Below are 18685 nucleotides of genomic sequence, written 5' to 3' on the forward strand. Positions count from 1 at the left end.
CTGCAACGCTACCTTGCTGTGCGTGTGCGCTACTTTGCGGCGCGCACGCAACGCTGTTTGCATTTGCGCTCCCTTGCGTCGTGTGCGAGACGCTAGTTTGTGTCGCGTGCACAGCGCTAAGCCACATATCCCCGTCGTGCTGCCACAAGTTCAAGCAATCGTTAAACTTTACCCTTTTCTTCAGAGACTTCACTAAACATATACTGTCTCTGAGATTGTTCAGAACCTCCGAATCAAAGCTACCAATCTTAGGAAAAGGTGTTTTACATTTCTTGGTCATTTTGACCCATATGTCACAATACGCTAGAGCGTACTTTTAAACATAACATACCTGGCCGACCCTAATGGCCCTTCCATCTGCAGCACATCATCGACCATTACTAGAGATTGCCTTGCACCCATCTGAGTAAATGCTTAGCAATTTCTAGAGAATTTCGATTGGTGAACGATTTTCAGTGAGCTACGTTCATGCACTCCCTCCTGTTATACACAGCAGACCCGCCTGGCGTTAGTCGGCCTGTATAACTAGGAGCAGAATAACTACCTATTGCAAATTATTAACTCAAGCTTCCGTTGCTCGCTTCCTACTTTGAGTTTACTCCGACTGGTAGCATCAAGATGTTCCAATAACTCCTAACCTTGCCAGCAGTTTCACTCCCACGACATTCCACTTCACAATCACGGTCTATATAACCATGCGGTTCGATCGCATTGCCCAGAGAACCTAACTGATAAATGGACTTTGCGATTAATGGGTGCCGGACCAAGAAACCCCTTAGTTTCTCGATAACCTAAACCACAATGTACCTGCTTTGTACACTGGCCCAGTAGTTTTTACGGCCCCGTCAGGCACCTACCGAGTTTCCACCGAGGTTTAACAGACAGTAACCTCCACTATTTTAGGCTTAGCAGACAGTAGCCTTTACAATCACATGTTTCAATTACACACCTTTTCTGCGCAGAAAATAAAAACCTTTTTTCCTTAATATGGCAGTATAATTCAGAAGTTTTAACAAGCAATCATGCTATACATACAATAACTGTTTTGAACACGTGGCAGCAATACAGGAAATATGTGTACGCTATTGTGCGACTTCCCCTTTTAACACAAAACTTTATCAACAAAGGAAAACAAACTTTTTCCTTCCTTGTCCCTGGATTCTAACCAGCGCTCCTTGAACTCACACAATAACGGATAGCGGTCTCTCAGCATCAAGTGGTAGCAGGTTTTCGAAGGCGTAATGCATTCTTTCCTGCATATGGCGCCTCCACCCTTTGATGAGGGACCGATAACCATGTTACCGTGTAAATTGGCAGTGTGATCTCACTCTTACGAGCCCCCAACTACGAATGCCTAATGATCTCTATACCCAAAATGTCGCTCTTTAGCATTGTAATTCGCACAAGAAATAATTGCTTACTAGACTTTGATTGTGGTTCCAAAGCACAAAAAGATATTATTCACCAAAAACCATATAGTTACACGCTGTGATCTAAATACAATTAGCACAATCGAATTATAAAATCACAAGGTACAGTCAATACATACGCATGCACTCTGGATCCAGATTTTCCGGCATCAACTATGAAACCTCCGTCAACAGAAAAGAAAGATGACTAACTACCAGATCCAGGGTGCTTGCATATAAACCCTTGCAGAGATAGGCAATACAATAGAACAAGTAGGCACAATCCCATTGGTTCTTCCTCCTAGTTACAGAGTAAATTTCATTACATTACATTACAGAGTACATTTCAATGCCTATGTCTCTATGATCTATAATTCACAGACACATGTTGCGATTTCCTTGCCAATGGAACCGGAAGTCTGCAAATAAACAGTGGTTTAGAATAGCACCAAACACGGTCTGCTTATCATGTACAAAACCTTAGATCTTAAATACAGTCAATTCATAACATAATTAATACTGAATATAACCTTGGATATTAACCTTAATGCTAGGGAACCTTCCTATGTAAGTGTGCAATGTGTAAGTGTAGGGATATTAAGAAAAGACGCTAGTTAGCATTGTGCGTCTACGTGTTTGTGGAGTACACCATGGTACATGTTTTGCAGGGTTGTTCCTATTATGGGTATTAATAAATGTACGTATAGTTTTGGTAAGGACTTTTAATAGTGTTCTATTGTGTAGGAGATGCACAATGCTAAATAATAACATCGCCGTATGTACTGATAATGTGTGAGATTGGCATTGGGCGGCCATTCGCAAAATGGCGTCTTGTTGCCATTCGCAAAATGGCATTCTGCAGATTTTAATTTCAACAGATTCTGTCTCAGCCAATCATCCGGCTTCGACATAACTTTGTCTCCTCATCAGTCATGCAACAACTTGTGGTTCCTGTCTGTACCCTGCCTCGTCCTGTTACTCTCATCGCTGTGAATGGGACTCAAATAGAAAGAGGAACTGTCAGTGAAGTTACAAGACCTCTCACGCTGAAGATTGGTGCTGTACATATGGAGCAAGTAGAATTCTTAGTACTTCCAGCCGTTACTCATGAAGTTGTTTTGGGTATGCCGTGGCTGCTTCGACATAATCCTCATATTGATTGGTCTAATGCTCAGATTCTGGCCTGGGGTTCCCACTGCCAACAGCACTGTTTACTTCAAGTGGTTTGAGTAGCAGATACCAATGCTCACTCTCTGAATATTCTTCCACCACCGTATCAAGAATTTACCAATGTATTTTCCCCCATCGTCCTTGGGACTGCCAAATTGACCTTATATCTGGAAAACTTACTCCCAGATATTGCATCTACCCCCTCTCTGTCCATGAAACTAAGTCCATGTCTGAATATAAACAAGAAAACCTACGGAAAGGATTAATTCGACCTTCTTCGTCTCCTGCTGATGCAGGGTTTTTTTTTGTAAAGAAAAAAGATGGTAAACTCCGCCCTTGTATAGATTTTCAAGACTTAAACGATATAACCATCAAGAACAAGTACCCGTTGCCTCTCATCACCGATCTCCTCGATAGAGTTAGAGGCGCAAACATTTTCACCAAGCTTGACCTGAGAGGCGCCTATAATTTATTAAGAATCAGAGAGGGGGACGAGTGGAAAACCACATTCAATACTCATGATGGACATTATGAAAATCTTGTGATGCCCTTCAGCCTGTGTAATGCTCCAGATGTGTTCGAGGAATTTGTGAATGAGATTTTTTGTGACATTCTGTATCAATACGTTATCATTTATCTAGATGATTTTTTGATTTTTCACGTGACCCCAGCAGTCATCGGCAATATGTTAAAGAGGTGTTACTTCGGCTATGTGCTAATCAGCTCTATAGGAAAATATCAAAGTGTGTCTTTGAAGTTCCTACCATATCTTTTCTAGGATATGTGATCTCCTGCTTAAAATTACACATGGATCCTGAGAAACTCAAGGCCATTCAAGAGTGGGTGCTACCTACGTCTCTGAAAGCTATCCAAAGATTTCTGTGCTTCTCAAATTAATACAGATAGTTAATCAAGTCCTTTTCTACCATTGTGGCTCCCATCACGGCTATGACCAAGAAAGGAGCTAATCCTGCTGATTGGTCTCCAGAAGCCCTCTCTGCTTTCCACACCCTTAAGCAGTCTTTCTTCTCTGCACCTATCCTGTTGCAACCTGATCTAGAAAAACCATTTGTACTGGAGGTTGATGCATCGGTTTATGGAGTGGGAGTAGTCTTGTCGCAGACATCCCTCGGTGGGAGACTCATGTCTTGTGGATTCTTCTCCCGCAAGTTTTCTCCGGCCGTGAAAACTATTCCATTGGGGATCAGGAGCTTTTAGCCATCAAACTGGCCCTGGAAGAGTGCAGGTATTTATTAGAAGGAGCTAAGTATCCCATAACCATCTATACTGACCACAAAAAACTTCTGTACTTGAAATCCGCTCATTGCTTGAATCCTCGTCAGACCCTCTGGGCACTCTTCTCTCATTTTGATTTTGTTCTGAAGTATCGACCTGGATCTTTGAACGGTAAAGCCAATGCCCTCTCCAGCTTTTTTCAATACCTCTACATCTCCAAGCCCTCCCCGTGGTAAATCCTTTCTCACACCAGAATTACGGAACAAGTTATTGTCTTGGGCACATGATTCCCTTTTTTTGGGCCACTCCGGAGTCCGTAAGACTTACTCCTTTTTTCAATGCGACTACTGGTGGCCTTCTATGAAGAAAGATGTACAGAAGTTCATAAGTTCCTGTTCCAAATGTCTTCAACATAAGATCTCACAGCAATCTCCAGCAGGCTTGCTCCATCCTCTGTCGATTCCTGTCAGACCCTGGTCCCATCTTTCAATGGATTTCACAGACATTTGGGTAGTAGTGGATCGATTCACTAAAATGGCTCATTTTGTTCCGTTACCTTCAGCTATTAAGTTGGCACAAATATTTATACTAGAGATCTTCCGTCTGCTTGGACTTCCTCAAGAGATAGTATCCGATTGTGGGGTTCAATTTGTAGCCCGTTTTTGGAAATCCCTATGTACTGCCATGCAGATTAAATTTATTTTTTTGTCAGCCTACCATCCCCAATCAAACGGCCAGACCGAGAAAGTCAATTAGGACTTAGAGACAGTTCTCAGAATGTATTTGTCTTCTTCCCAGGACAACTGGGCAGACCTATTGCCATGGGCGGAATTCGCTCACAACTTCCACTATCATTCTGCTACACGAGAAAGTCCTTTTTCGCCAACTATGGATTACATCCACGTATTTCGGAATTTCAGTCCTCATCAATAGTGGAAGTTCCTGCTGCCAATGCGGCTCTCCAACACTTCTAACAAATTTGGAGGCGAGTTCATCAATCTCTTAAAAAAGCTTCACATAACTATAAAGTTTTTGCTGATAAGAAACGCTCTGCTATGCCCAAGTTTTCTCATGGAGATCAAGTCTGACTCTCTACTAAGAATCTAAGACTTAAAGTGCCTACCATGAAATTTCCTCCCCGGTACATCGGACCCTTTCAAATCAAACGGGTCATTTATCCCGTGGCCTGCAAGTTACATCTGCCACCCAATCTGCGGATTCCTAATTCTTTTCACATTTCTTTGCTCAAACCTTTAATTCTCAATCGCTTCCATGACAAGTTACCCAAGACTCCACCAGTGCAGACTTCCCGTGGAGTGGAGTTCGAAGTTGAGAGAATTTTAGATTCACGTTGGCATCAAGGACACTTTCAGTATCTTATCGACTGGAAGGAATACGGCCCAGAAGAAAGATCTTGGTCAAGAGCATCTGATGTCCATGCTCCCAGATTGGTGCTTAAATTTCCATTTGAGATTCCCTCCGGAGGCCACCTAAAAAAGGGGTGTTACTGTCAGGACCCAGGCTGCCAGATTGCAGCAGAGACCCCAGATATCTGCTCTCCCCGCACTGGTATGCGAAGTCTGCTGAATGATTCATTCTAGCACTGCCAAGGAGGTTAGCGCACAGCTCTGTTTCCTTACCACTTACCTGATGCAGATCCACAATATCCATGCCATGGGCACAGCCATCTTGCATAGGATCGCCTGGTACTGCATCCACCAATCCTGTTCAGTCTGGGAGTATTGACCTATCAGCAGCAGGCACTGGGCATATAAACTCTTCCTGGACATTCTGTCAGTGTCTGTGCAACGTCACCTAAAGGTTTCCTTTTGGCTCCTGCCAGATCTATGTCTGTTCCTGACTCAGAGCCTGATTCAGACCCGCTCGCGAGCGCTGAGCACTCGCAAGAAGGTCGATGGTGCCCTAATGCCAAGCTGTCGCTATGTGTCTCGCACCAAAGGGGGTGTGCTGTTGATGTTGATTGACAGCACGCCCCCTTTGGTGGGCATGCCGGGGGCATTGCTGCCCAGACGGAGGCGTTCCCATGGGAACGCCTACCATCTGGGTCCGGCCCCACTGACATCACTAGTGATGTCAGTGGGAGTGCTTTTGGCTCTGATAGAGCCAAAAGCACTCCAGGGCTTGCAGCAGCGAGACCCTACCGCAGGGTCTCGTCGCAAGCCCTCGCGACCATCTTTTTGGCCGCTCACATAAGCTGTGGGTGGCCATTCTGAGGACCCCGCACCAGTTACCACAGGATTGTCCTAGCAACGAGATAGAGGCTGACAAGCCCCCCTGCACCTACAGTTTCACGCACGGTAGAGACCTCTGTCTCACTGTGCGGACTTCACGTGTATGCGGGGACCACTGCCGAAGTGCTGAGGGTCTGAAGATCCAATTTGGACAACACTATCTGGAATAACTGGCCGCTCACATTACTGTGGGTTGGCGGCCAGGATGATGGTCGCGATGATCAAGACCATCGGGCTTGCAACGAGACCCTTGTGATAGGGTCTCGTGGCCGCAAGCCCCAGAGAGCATTTGGCTCTAACAGAGCCGAAAGCTCTCCCACTGACATCACTTGTATACACTTGGGATGTCAGTATATCACTTGTGATGTCAGTGGGGCCGCCCCCAGACTGTAGGCGTTTTCATGTCAACGCCTCTGCCTGGGCAGCCACCCCCCCGGCCCGCCCACCAAAGGGGGCGTGTTGTCACTCAACATTGACAGCACGCTCCCTTTGGTGCGAGACCCGGAGCGACGGATTGCCCGTCGCTATCCAGGTCTCGCGCATGCGCACGACGGAGCCGGCTCCGTTGTGCGCATGCGCTCTGGGCCACCATCGACCCGGTTGCGAGCGCTCAGCGCTTGCGACCGGGTCTGAATCAGGCCCTAGGTCTCCTACTCTCTGTCTAACTGAATTACCTCAGTATTTCTGACTACAAACTCCTGCTGTTCACCTCTGAGTTCAAGTGCTACATCTGTACCAAAGTCTTCTGCTGCTATCTAAACTTAATAAAGTCTCATACTTTATCTTGTCCATCTCATATCCAGTTCCTGCCTCCACATGGTTCACCCTCGTCTGTTGTTCATTTGACCTGCCTTCCTGGCCCTGTGCCGTCCTATGAGGAAGACCTATCTCAGACCTCCTCGGTTCATACTGCTACTATCCCAGTCTGCTAAGTCTGCTCCGTCACAGGAGGCCAGTTTTCCTAGAGTCGTGACAGGGCTTGCTAATGTCTGGAACTATGCCTGAAACTTTCTCCAAATTATTCCCACCACAAAACCCGCACTCACAAAAAAAAGCCCCACAGACGCTCAGTCCCCCCACAAACCCAAAGATTTCAAATGTACTATGGCTAAAAATTCTTATCTGCATAGCTGAAGACAGCAGAGGAAGGCGGGAGAAACATGTTGCAGAATGCATGGCAATCTCTCCTCCGATTGGTTGTGCTATGTGACCTTCCTGCAGTGTTGCAAATGTTACCAATCTATATGAAGCAGAGAGTAGGTCAGATTGAGAATGAGAACATAAAACTGTGGGCTGTATGTTAAGGCTTGCCAGTCGCCTTTTGTTCAACACAATTATAATCATAATGTAGAGTGCTTATAAATGAGCAATTGTTTTCACTTGTGCAGGTTATTGATTTTAAGTGGGAGAGTGTGGATTTTTTTAAAGTGTTTTATTTACAACAATAAAATATTGTAGACAGCAGCCATCATTATTGACTTCCCTGGGGCATGCTCTTACCGATGAATGGAGTAACTTTGCTCTGGATGCTTTTTTGCATTTGATACTAAAATAGAAAGTGAGGGCCTGATTCAGAGGGGGACTCTCTGCCGATGTTTGCACAGTTTGTCGATGTTTATTGTACTGCGCATGCGTCTAAATTGCACTCGATGGTTTCCTGATAGCAGTCGATTATTTGGATGCAGAATGATTGACTATTAGCATGTATTATCGGAGGTAATGGAGGGTGGGTAGTCAAACATGGGTGTGTTGTGAGCATTTTGTGGGTGTTTCGCAGCCAATGACTGCATCTTTGTACGCAGTTCCACTGGCTTAGTTCCGACAAACAGTCTGGACAGCCATATTGTTGCCCAGAAGTTTAATGTTAGACCGATTACTAGGCATCCTTTTCCAGGTCCTGTAATTTATCCATTGTGCTTGCTTGTCTGATGAAATTAAGAGTTCCTCAGCAGTGGCGCATGTAGAGGGGGTTTCTAAGCACCCAGAGACCCCTCCCCTGATAGACTATTTAATTTTCTTTACAATGGCCGCCATGTTATTAAGCCCCCACCTCGTTGCAGCTAAATGCAGCGATTAGAGAATCACTGAGGATGGGGCTGGGCTAATATGATACGATTCCTTTAAAATCACATAATTTTGTCCACCCTCTCCAAATAGTCCCACGAATTGCGGGTCCTAATAAAATGGTGCCTCGTCCTGCTGCGGCATCCTCCATCTACAGGTGCCCTGCAGAAGAGACTGATGAGGCCTATGCATCATCGACGGCCATATTACCTCCAATGATTTAGTATTGATCTCACTGTGAGGGAGACTTAAGTATTTAAATCGCTGTGGGGGATAGATTACACTGGAGCAATTCATAATTTCTCCGGTGCGGGGCCAGCTGCTCCGAAAAGCAGCTGTCCCCTCGGTTAGTAGCGCAGCTGCATTACTTACCTCCCTCCCGTCGGCCTGGCTATGCATGCGCGACTCCACACATAAATGGCCTCAGGATGCTTTACTGTTAGCATGACACAGGATGAAGACTTTTGGAGGATGGCCTGTTGTCAAGAAGGGCAGCAAAGAAGCCACTTCTCTCCAGGAAAAACATCAGGGACAGACTGATATTCTGCAAAAGGTATAGGGATTGGACTACTAAGGACTGGGGTAAAGTTATTTTCTCTGATTAATCCCTTTTCAGATTGTTTGGGGCATCTTGGAAAATGCTTGTCCGGAGAAGGAAAGGTGAGCGCTACCATCAGTCATGTGTCATGCCAACAGTAAAGCATCCTGAGACCATTCATTTGTGGGGTTGCTTCTCAGCCAAAGGAGTGGGCTCACTCACAATTTTGCCCAAGAACACAGCCATGAATAAAGAAAGGTACCAAAACATTCTCCAAGAGCAATTTCTACCACCCATACAAGAACAGTTCGGTGACGAACAATGCCTTTTCCAGCATGATGGAGCACCTTGCCATAAGGAAACTCCCCAGACCTTAATCCCATTGAGAACTTGTAGTTAATCCTCAAGAGGCGGGTGGACAAACCAAAACCCACAAATTCTGACAAACTCCAAGCATTGATTAGGCAAGAATGGGTCATCAGTCAGTATGTGACCCAGAAGTTGATTGACTGCATGCCAGGGCGAGTTGCAGAGGTCTCGAAAAAGAAGGGTCAACACTGCAATTGTAATTGTCAATAAAAGCTTTTGACACTTATGAAATGCTTGTAATTTTACTTAACTTCACTGAAGCAGTAGACTTTGTGAAAACCAATACTTGTGTCATTCTCAAAACTTTTAGCCATGGCTGTACAGAGTATATTCCAGCTTTCAACAATTACTTGTTCACAGCAACAGGTAATAATAATAATGTTTTCATAGATGCACCATTTTGCAGATATTCTTAAGAATCGCATATATGTTGTATGTTTTAGATATCTCCACATGTGTGCACAGTTATTTCTATATCTCTTTCTTCTCTGTTCCAATTTTTGAAAAGAGAATGGAGGAAAGACAGAGACTGGCATGAAGGTCATTGACTTCAATGGAGAGATTAACAGAAATTGCACATGGGCAATTTAGAGACTGATGGAATAGGAATGGACATACTCTTCTGTTTCTTTTCCTTGTTCTATAAACCAGGACTGTAATAAGTGGTAACTGCACTTTCCTCTCTCCATACAGGTCAATGATCTCTACAGATCACCCATATCTTCTCCATGTTCTTTCATAAACTGTTACAGAGAGGGGAGGGATAGAAAAAAAATAGTCATGTTTCACTCAAGCTGTACTTTTAAAGTTTAATTTTTCAAAACTGCATGCATCATAGGGATACTAGTATCTTTATTTATCATGAACTCTCCGAAAATATTTTCTATCCCAGCTCATCATTCTTTATAGTAGTATATCAAAGTATTACCAGCTGAGCAATAGTCAGATTCCCAACGCCACTGGCTATCAGTAGTTAGAGTAGACTTACCGCTTGCCAGGCCAGTTAGCTGTTAAGGAGCCTTACCGACTCATGCATGCTCACTGGGACTGGGAACCAGGGCTTACTGTTCCAGATTTAATAAAAAAAATGAAAGTTAATTTTGTTTTTTCTATGGGCATCCGTGGCTAACACCACACTGAAAATTAAATTCATTGGTATTCCATCTGTTTTAATGCAACTTTGTAAAATATTTTAGAGTAGTGATTAAGCATGTATGGAGACCTGTTCCCCAAATCAATAAGGTCTTTTGGCCATTTCCCCCTAGCCAGCCCTAACATAAGGAATAGATCTATTTTTCACAACCGAACTTGACATTAATTTAACAATATACACATTTAATAAAGAGACCCACATTGTATTACTAGCACATAAAGTCTCACTAACACTTTACACTAATAGCCCCAACATGAGATCAATTTTTCCATCTACTTCTACTTAACAGGGGATACAGAATATTTGCGGTTACCCTTGAAAACTGTTTTTTTTTTGGAATAAGCCGCAAATATTTACTGATAAATAGGTCCCTTAGCAGCCTAGTAAGAAATAAGCCACGACCATTAATTGACAGAAAGGCCGACATTCAGCTCAACACCAGAAGGTGGACACATTCTGAATGTTGATCGTCAAAAGGTCGACATGATCATTAGGTCGGCCATCATTCTGTAGACATGTATTTAGGGTGACAGGATTAAATGGTTGACACATTCAAAAGGTTGGCATTTAACGTGTCGACACTAAAATGTTGGCATATTTTTTTCATGATTTTTAGGATTAGGTTTAGATGAAAATAACAACAAAAATGTGTCGACATTTTAGTGTTGACATATTAAATATCGACCTTTACAATGCTGACAATCTAAATACATGTCTACAGAATGAGGGTTGACCTAATGACAATGTCGATCTATTTATGTCGACATTCAGACCAGTCAACTTTGTGGTATCTACCTTTTATAGCACACCCCTCTCAGCCAATCAGCGCATCCCCATTGATTTCAATGGACAGTGATCGGGAATGACCCTGTCACATTTAACAGGACCCTGCAAAGGCAAAATTGCTAGGTTTTTTTTTTGTTTTACCAAAATCCGTGGATGCCTAAATAAAAATAATAAGATCTGATCCAATAATTTAGTGAGTATTAAATTAGTGAATGAGGGATGTGTGTGGGAGTGGTTATTTATTAAAAATATACAACAGTCGGTGTGTGTCTCTAGTCTTTATTTTAATATTATTTTTTTTACAGGGAGACTACAGGTATCAGTGGACCCTGTAAAGAACAAAATAATTTAACACTTGAATTTCCATTAACCCCACACCCACCACCAGCACCTGTAGGGGTAGCGGGGGAAGATCCCTGGCTTTTTAGCCCACTGGTGGGAGGGGGGGACTCCATTTTTGGGAGGGAGGGGAGGTCTCTCGACTTTCTGAGGCATTCCAGCCCTGGGCTGACCAATCTGGGGCTGTTTAATGGTTTGGCAGGGTGTGACCCCATGCTTTTTGTGTCCCTGCTATAGTTGTATCCCACAAGCTGGTTCAGGCTGGTGCTTTTATTGATTTGGATTAAGGGGGGGGCACCACACACACATTTATTTTTAAATTAAGCATCTCTTAACATTGCAACCTAACAAAACCCCCTGTGCAGTGCTTCTCCCAAACTTGCCTGTCATTCTGTAAGTCTAATTTTTTTACTATTCTGCATTTACTGCGGGTTTCTATTGATTTTTGGAACATGATGGTTAGTAGATCTGGTGTTTCTATAGTTGTCTATGTTAATAATAAATAGTTGGGTCAATGGTCTACAGCAGTCTTTGGTTTTTTTTTTTGCGATTTTCCATCAGATTTTCCCTTAGTAAATCTTCGGAAGTAACATCAACGGAAAATCACAAAAACAAAACCCAAAATGTACCTATTGGAGAGAGATAAAGTGAAGTAGTTGCTCAAAGCAACCATTAGCTACTGACGGTCAGTTTAAAGTGCTAGATAAATAACATAAACTGAATGGTTGCTTTGCGCAATCTCCACTTCATCTTTCTTCAAAGCTTGATACGTTTCCCCCTTTGTCTGAACTAAAAGAACGTGAGAAATATATCCTTGCTGTTAGCAAATGAATAATGTTGTGCATTTAGAAAGATACAGTAATTATTACAATGACCAATTGCTTTAATTTGGCACAGTTCTTTATTAAAACATTTAAAATGAACATCTCCATAATATGTATTATCAAGTGCATTGACCTAGCATATGGTATCTGATTTTCTTTGGCAAGGTGCAGTGGTGTTATATTATCACTATATTCTATTACATTAAATATTCATTGTCATATTTCCAAAAAGAGGGTTATTTACGGACAACAGGCTGATGCATCATTGGACTGTATCTCTTTTGCTTTTCCATCTGTATGTGGATTTGCATTATGTGTTTATGGCTCCTTACATTTAGAGAGTCAGAACAGGGAGAGGATGGGGCGTGCAAGCATAGGTTGAGTATAATAAAGTTATGATCACACAAATATGGCTCATGCAGACACAGTACAAACACATATGCTCCTGTCAGGAGGTGTTTATCTTGTGGGTGCTTCAACCCTGGTGCAATATACGCACTTATAATGATGATGACAATCAGCAGACACTTGTGATTGGCTGAATCCGTCTTGATCTTCCTTATATATAAATAATTACTATGGTCGTTGAGATCTATTCTTATTATTTATTTGATATTTGCATTTGTTCTATAGCAGGAATGGAGTTTACCATTTGATTATTAAAGGGAAAGTCAACAGATGTTTGTATTTAATTGAATTTAATTAGCACATTTATTTTGTATAAGCACCTGTGTTTAATTATATTTTACAAGACAAATCTGAATTTAGCATTCACTAATAACACTGTCCTAAGGAGGGTTAGGGTTAAGGGGGTTAGGTTAGATTAGTTGATACTTACCTTACCACAATCGGGATTTCCAGCGCTGTCATGCTTCCGCTGCCGGGCTCTGCTGTTTTGTCGGGCTGCCGCTGCCGGGATTCGAACTCAAGCAGAGTTCCTTCAAAAACTGTGTGCAAGTGTACCTTCTCTTCTGTTCATTCACTTTGCATTTTGTTAATTGATAAAAATAAATTATTAACACTTCTATTTTTTAAAGCATTCTTACATCATTGCAGCATTTGTTCCACACCTGCCTAAAACTTTTGCACAGTACTGTATATTTAAATCAAACCTAATAGCGAATGCATCAAAGCAAATGTTACAAAGCTTTCTTGGCGCATATGCTCCTGGTGCAGAAATAAATGTATCCTGTTTTCAGGTGCATATTTTAGAGCTTTGCTTTTTTTTATGTTCCTATTTGCGTCGAACTCAGCATCAGCCTCTTTGTTACTAGAACTATTCTTTAAAGTGCTCGGCTCTTTTCCCAATAAGTGCGTGATTATGTCTTTGTCCTGAAGAGCATGTGTACTAATAGAATAAAATGGTCATAAAAGGCTCTATAATTTGATATCTTGGAAACAATATAAATATCATGTCATCTATTTTTAAAACATTTCTCAATATATTAGAGTGTCTGTATAAAATATGTATGAACATTTATTTGAGCTGATGAGCAATACTCAATAAATCAATTAATTCTCACTACTGTGTTCCGGATTAATGGCTCTATTATCAATCTATAGCGCTAGCCGGCGTCGGTGCATGTGTGGAGGCAATGTCATTGTATTTTTTCCGAAAAATACAGTGAACAGAGATTTGCAGGGACAGAGCTTTTTCACAAGCTCTGTCCCTGCTTGAGAATGTTGATACATTCTCGTGATAGTTCCTACAATTATCACACTACAAGTCGCATTTGAAATGTGAATTGTAGTAAATACTGTTCCGTACCTACTGTGACTAGTACTCCCTTCAGAGGTATAGGAGGTCATCTACAAAAAGAACCTGATGTGCACCACAAAACGTCTTGGTTGCACTGGTACACATGGATGATCTGCTCAGCAAACAACACTGTGCGCCTCTTCCATCTGCTCTCGGCAGGCAACTTCGGAATCTAGAAATAGAAAAACCTCCTAACACTTTACCCTTATAAAAAATAAACAGACTAGTATTCTGTATGGCTTAAATCAATTAAGAGTGATTGGGTATTGTGACTCTTTTTACATGTGACTATATTCTGTACAGTATGTAAAGTTTTTACGTTAAATATGATTTGATATTATATATTTAAAAAATGCAATGCAAACATTTAGTCCTATATATTACATCAGTTGTAGCAGGGACGGAAATGGATCTATGATGCCCTGTGCTGGCCCCGCCCTCCCATGTACACCACCCCCAGACTCATAGCCTACCTGAGTGATTCAACTACACTTTAAAATCCATGTACATTCTAAGAGAAATTAGGATCAACACCACTCCATCCTTTTACTCACAATTGTTTTCATTTATTATATTGCCGTAAAACTCATGGTGTCCTTGATATACTACACCTGAGAAGAAAAATATCACTGGGAAAATCTATATTACAGTATGCAATTCATATTTCAGACAGGATGCATATGGCGGGTAAATTGGTCCTAAAAAATATATGCAATATCCAATAGAGACAGGAGTGGCTCTATAATGAAAATGCCTGCTCTCTAGATTATGTTTTAGGTTGCACAGTTCTGCTCCTACACAGGTGAGCACGTTATAGGCATGTTATAATTAGGTGTTATAGAATAATCTAACAGTGAATGGTGTGGTTTTATTATCCTAAAGCTGATGGGAGACTTGCAGTGACTTTCACAAATTCTAGCAAGTGTTTGAAGCCTTTTCCATTCTTCAGGCAGATGAACCACACAACCATTTCAGCTCTGCCCATTGTTTTCAACCTTTGGGGGCAGCCAAGTAGGCACTGTGTGGGGTGTGGAGAGGCAGAAGTGGACAGTCATAAGGCGTGATGATGCAATTGTCCCTCACTATACAATGCTGCGCATGGTGTCATTGGCAGCTTGATAACCTATTTCACTCAGGAAGTGGGCAGCCGTTACTGGGTGGGTCTTGCCCACTATTCCGAGCAGTTGGGGGCACCACCCTATATTTGGGAGCCTCCCGGATGATCAGGAAGAGTAGGTAAGTATGGTTCTGCCCAGTTTATTACCACCAATAAACTCCCCTCTCCCCCCTTTCTATTTGCCTCCTGTCTCCAATTTTAGATGTGTACATCTCTACCCTAATGTTTGTAGCTGCCTCCCCTTATTGTGTGTCTGTGCATCGGGATCCTATTTGTGTGCATTCGTTTCTATCTTTCCCCATCTGTTTGTCTGTATCATTTTTGTATGAGCACCTTAGTCTCACTTTAACCTAACCTTCCATCTTCACATTCTGTCCTTTCCTTCTCCCCTTCATGTGTCTGTTTCCTGTTACCCCTCTTACCTTATCTATCCCCCAACCTTCTACCATTTGCCTTCAACAAGCACTTTTCCCTTGTGCACCTCACAAACCACATTAACTCTTGCCTTGCACCCACTCACACCTCCCGATATGTATTCCTCTTCTGCTTTCTTTGCCCTTACCTTCTTCCTCCTCTTCATCTGAAGAGTCCTTGTGATTGCTGACCAGAAGCGACATAGACAAACAACATAGATGAACAAATATGCCCCACACCATATAACTGAATCTGAATATGGTAGGTAAGCACCATTTTTGGATTTGGGTTATGAGACAATGGGCTCTATTTACTACAATCCGCATATTGAATGCGGATTGTAGTGTGATATTACCGAGTGAATTCGCATTGCGAATTCAGGCAATATCACAGGGATTTACTATAAATCCCTTGCAGGGAAAGAGCTTCCGATAAAGCTCTGTCCCTGCGGATCCCATCCGCACTCTAGTCGTGGTATTTTTGGAAAAAATACCGCGACTAAGAGCCCGCGCATGCACCGACCCACCGTCGCTGCTACCCCCCACGACACTAAGCCCCATCCCCCGCGATCGCGGACCCCCGCGACCCCCCCCTCCCTTCATTACACTTGCCTGCATCCTCCTGGCCTCCGGTGGTCTTCTCCGGGCTTCCCGATCTCCCATACTGCACTGGGACCCGATCACCTGATGACCGGGCCGCAGTGCACTATGGGAGACCAGCTGACCGGAGAGGAGCCATCACCGGAGGCCCGATCACCGGTCCCTGGATTCAGGTAAGTAAAAAAAAAATTTTCAATTTTTTTTTCTTTTTTTTACAGCAATCAGCTTGCGCTCTGTTTAGACCACATAGCTGATTACTGGTACCGGCTCCCTCCTCTGCTCTCCCCGTTAGAGCAGAGTGGGAGCCCGGTAACCGGGGGAGACCCTGGATAACGCCACCTCCAGTTATTATCACAGGGCTTCCCCCGGTATTTTTTTACAATTTATTTTTAGTAACTCTGGTCGGATCACATTTCCCATTACAATTATGGGAAATGCGATCTGCTTTACTAAAAATAAGTGACACTAGGGGTTGGAGTAGAATTTTACTAATTGCCCTCTAATAACTACAGGTGAAACTAAAATAATGTGAAAAGGGTGTGAAAACACCCTTTTTCACTTTATTTTAGTAAAAATAATGGCCCTCATTCAGAGTCGTACGCTCTGAGCAGAGCGCACGCTCTGAATGAGGGCCGGCCTCCATCACTATGGAGCGTCCTCCTGGACGCTCGTATAGCTGTGGGTCACCACCCACAGCCTATACGAGCGTGCAGTTTGATGGCCGCGATGGTCTTGACCATCGCGACCATCGAAACTGCGTGCCGGAGCCTGCGGTTGAGGTTTTCAACCGCAAGGCCCGGAGTGATTTTGGCTCTATCAGAGCCCAAATAACTCCCACTGACATCACTAGTGATGTCAGTGGGCCGGCTTCTGACGGGAGGCGTTCTCTTAGGAACGCCCCCGTCAGGGAGGCACGCCCCCGGCATGCCCACCAAAGGGGGCGTGCTGTCAATCAACATCGACAGCACGCCCCCTTTGATCAGACACAACGAGCAAAGGAAAGTCCTTCGCTCGTCGCGTCTGGCGCATGCGCACGACGGAGCTCCCTCCGTCGTGCGCATGCTCAGTGCAGAACATCGACCCACTTGCGAGCGGACAGCCACTCGCGAGTGGGTCTGAATCAGGGCCAATGTTAATAAATAGAGCCCACTGTCAGTCATAGATTCCTCATTGAAAAGGCATGCATGAAAAGATGATTAACTAGAGGTGCAAAATGCAATAATACCATCTAAATTGGAGCCCAACCCCGTAACTTGCAGAGGGGACCACAATCTAGCTGTGTCCACACATATCTACTACTCCTACACAAATAATTCCACCACAACCTCCAACCACTTACATTTATCTTTCACCACCAAAGCATTCACACTATAATAACAATAATCATATCAACAAGATCCCAGCCGTAAATCAAACGGATAATCCTTATAAATCCTCATGTACTTACTATAACATAACTATAGAATATTTTAAATTACATTATAAGTGTTCTTACAAGGGAGTTTACTGAAGGATGATAATCATCTGAATGGTTAGTTCTCTGAGCCTGATTCAACAGAGGACAGAGGTACTATCACAGCTGCTACATGATCTGGCCCTCTGTACGATCACGCTAAATCAGGCCCTCTGTATAATGAACATCATATCCCCTCCTTCAGGTCACAGGTATGAAATCTGCGAAGGGTCTGCGTAGTCTCTGCGATCACAGGGCCTGATTCAGAGCCGGACGCTATTTGCGCTCGCTCGTTCAGCAAAAGGGGCCGGCTATTTAAATTGAGCGCTCGCTCTTTGCGGTCTGTTGGCGCCTCTATGCCTGAGCGAGTGAACGAAACATGCGCTCGCTATTTTGTAAAGACGCCCCCTGGCCGCTCGCATCCTACGTCATCTCCGCTATTTATTTGAACAATCGAGTACATCGAAAGGCGTCTGAACTGCTCGCAGTGCTTGTGGTAGGATTTTCCTACCGCAATCATGCGAACAGTTCAGGCTAAGAAACAACCAAGTGACGTGGTCGATGACGCTGCTTTGTTAATTATGCACACCCTTAAAACGCCCGTTTTGACCGTTTGGCACGCCTGCGTTCGGATCTCCACTCCCCGTTTCCAAGCACCTTCCCCTGTTACCACCCACAAACGCCTCATCCTGTCACTCAAATTAGCAGGCACTCGCTATTTTGCGAGCACTCGATTTCCGACCGCACTGACTGGTTGGAGCATGCGCATTACGACCCATACGCATTTGCAGATGTGCGAACATCGCTCAGTGCGAACGAGCGGCCGCTTACGAGCGGCTCTGAATCAGGCCCACAGTCCCAATTGCAATGGCTAGTTCACGTATACGCACTGCGATACATGCGCAGATCGCAACAATTGTGTGCGTAATCGCTTTTGCGATCCATGTGGGGGGGCCCCGGGACGACCGCCCCCTGTCGCCCTACCTATAATCCGGCCCTAAATGTAGGTGCACCCACTTAGCACCTATATTAATGTGAGTACTACTGACCATGTAATATTCTGTCTACCACTATTATTATTATTATTTCAGGTCTCCTTTCAAATAACATTTATGGTCATGCCTGTGAACACCCCCTTACTTCAAATAGCAAAGCAGTGACATTTTTTTTAATCTCATATCTTATAAATGAAGTTTTCTTATA

This window comes from Taudactylus pleione, unplaced genomic scaffold (genome assembly GCF_031769625.1).
Source record: "Taudactylus pleione unplaced genomic scaffold, aTauple2 ptg000154l, whole genome shotgun sequence".
Taxonomy (NCBI): Eukaryota; Metazoa; Chordata; class Amphibia; order Anura; family Myobatrachidae; genus Taudactylus; species Taudactylus pleione.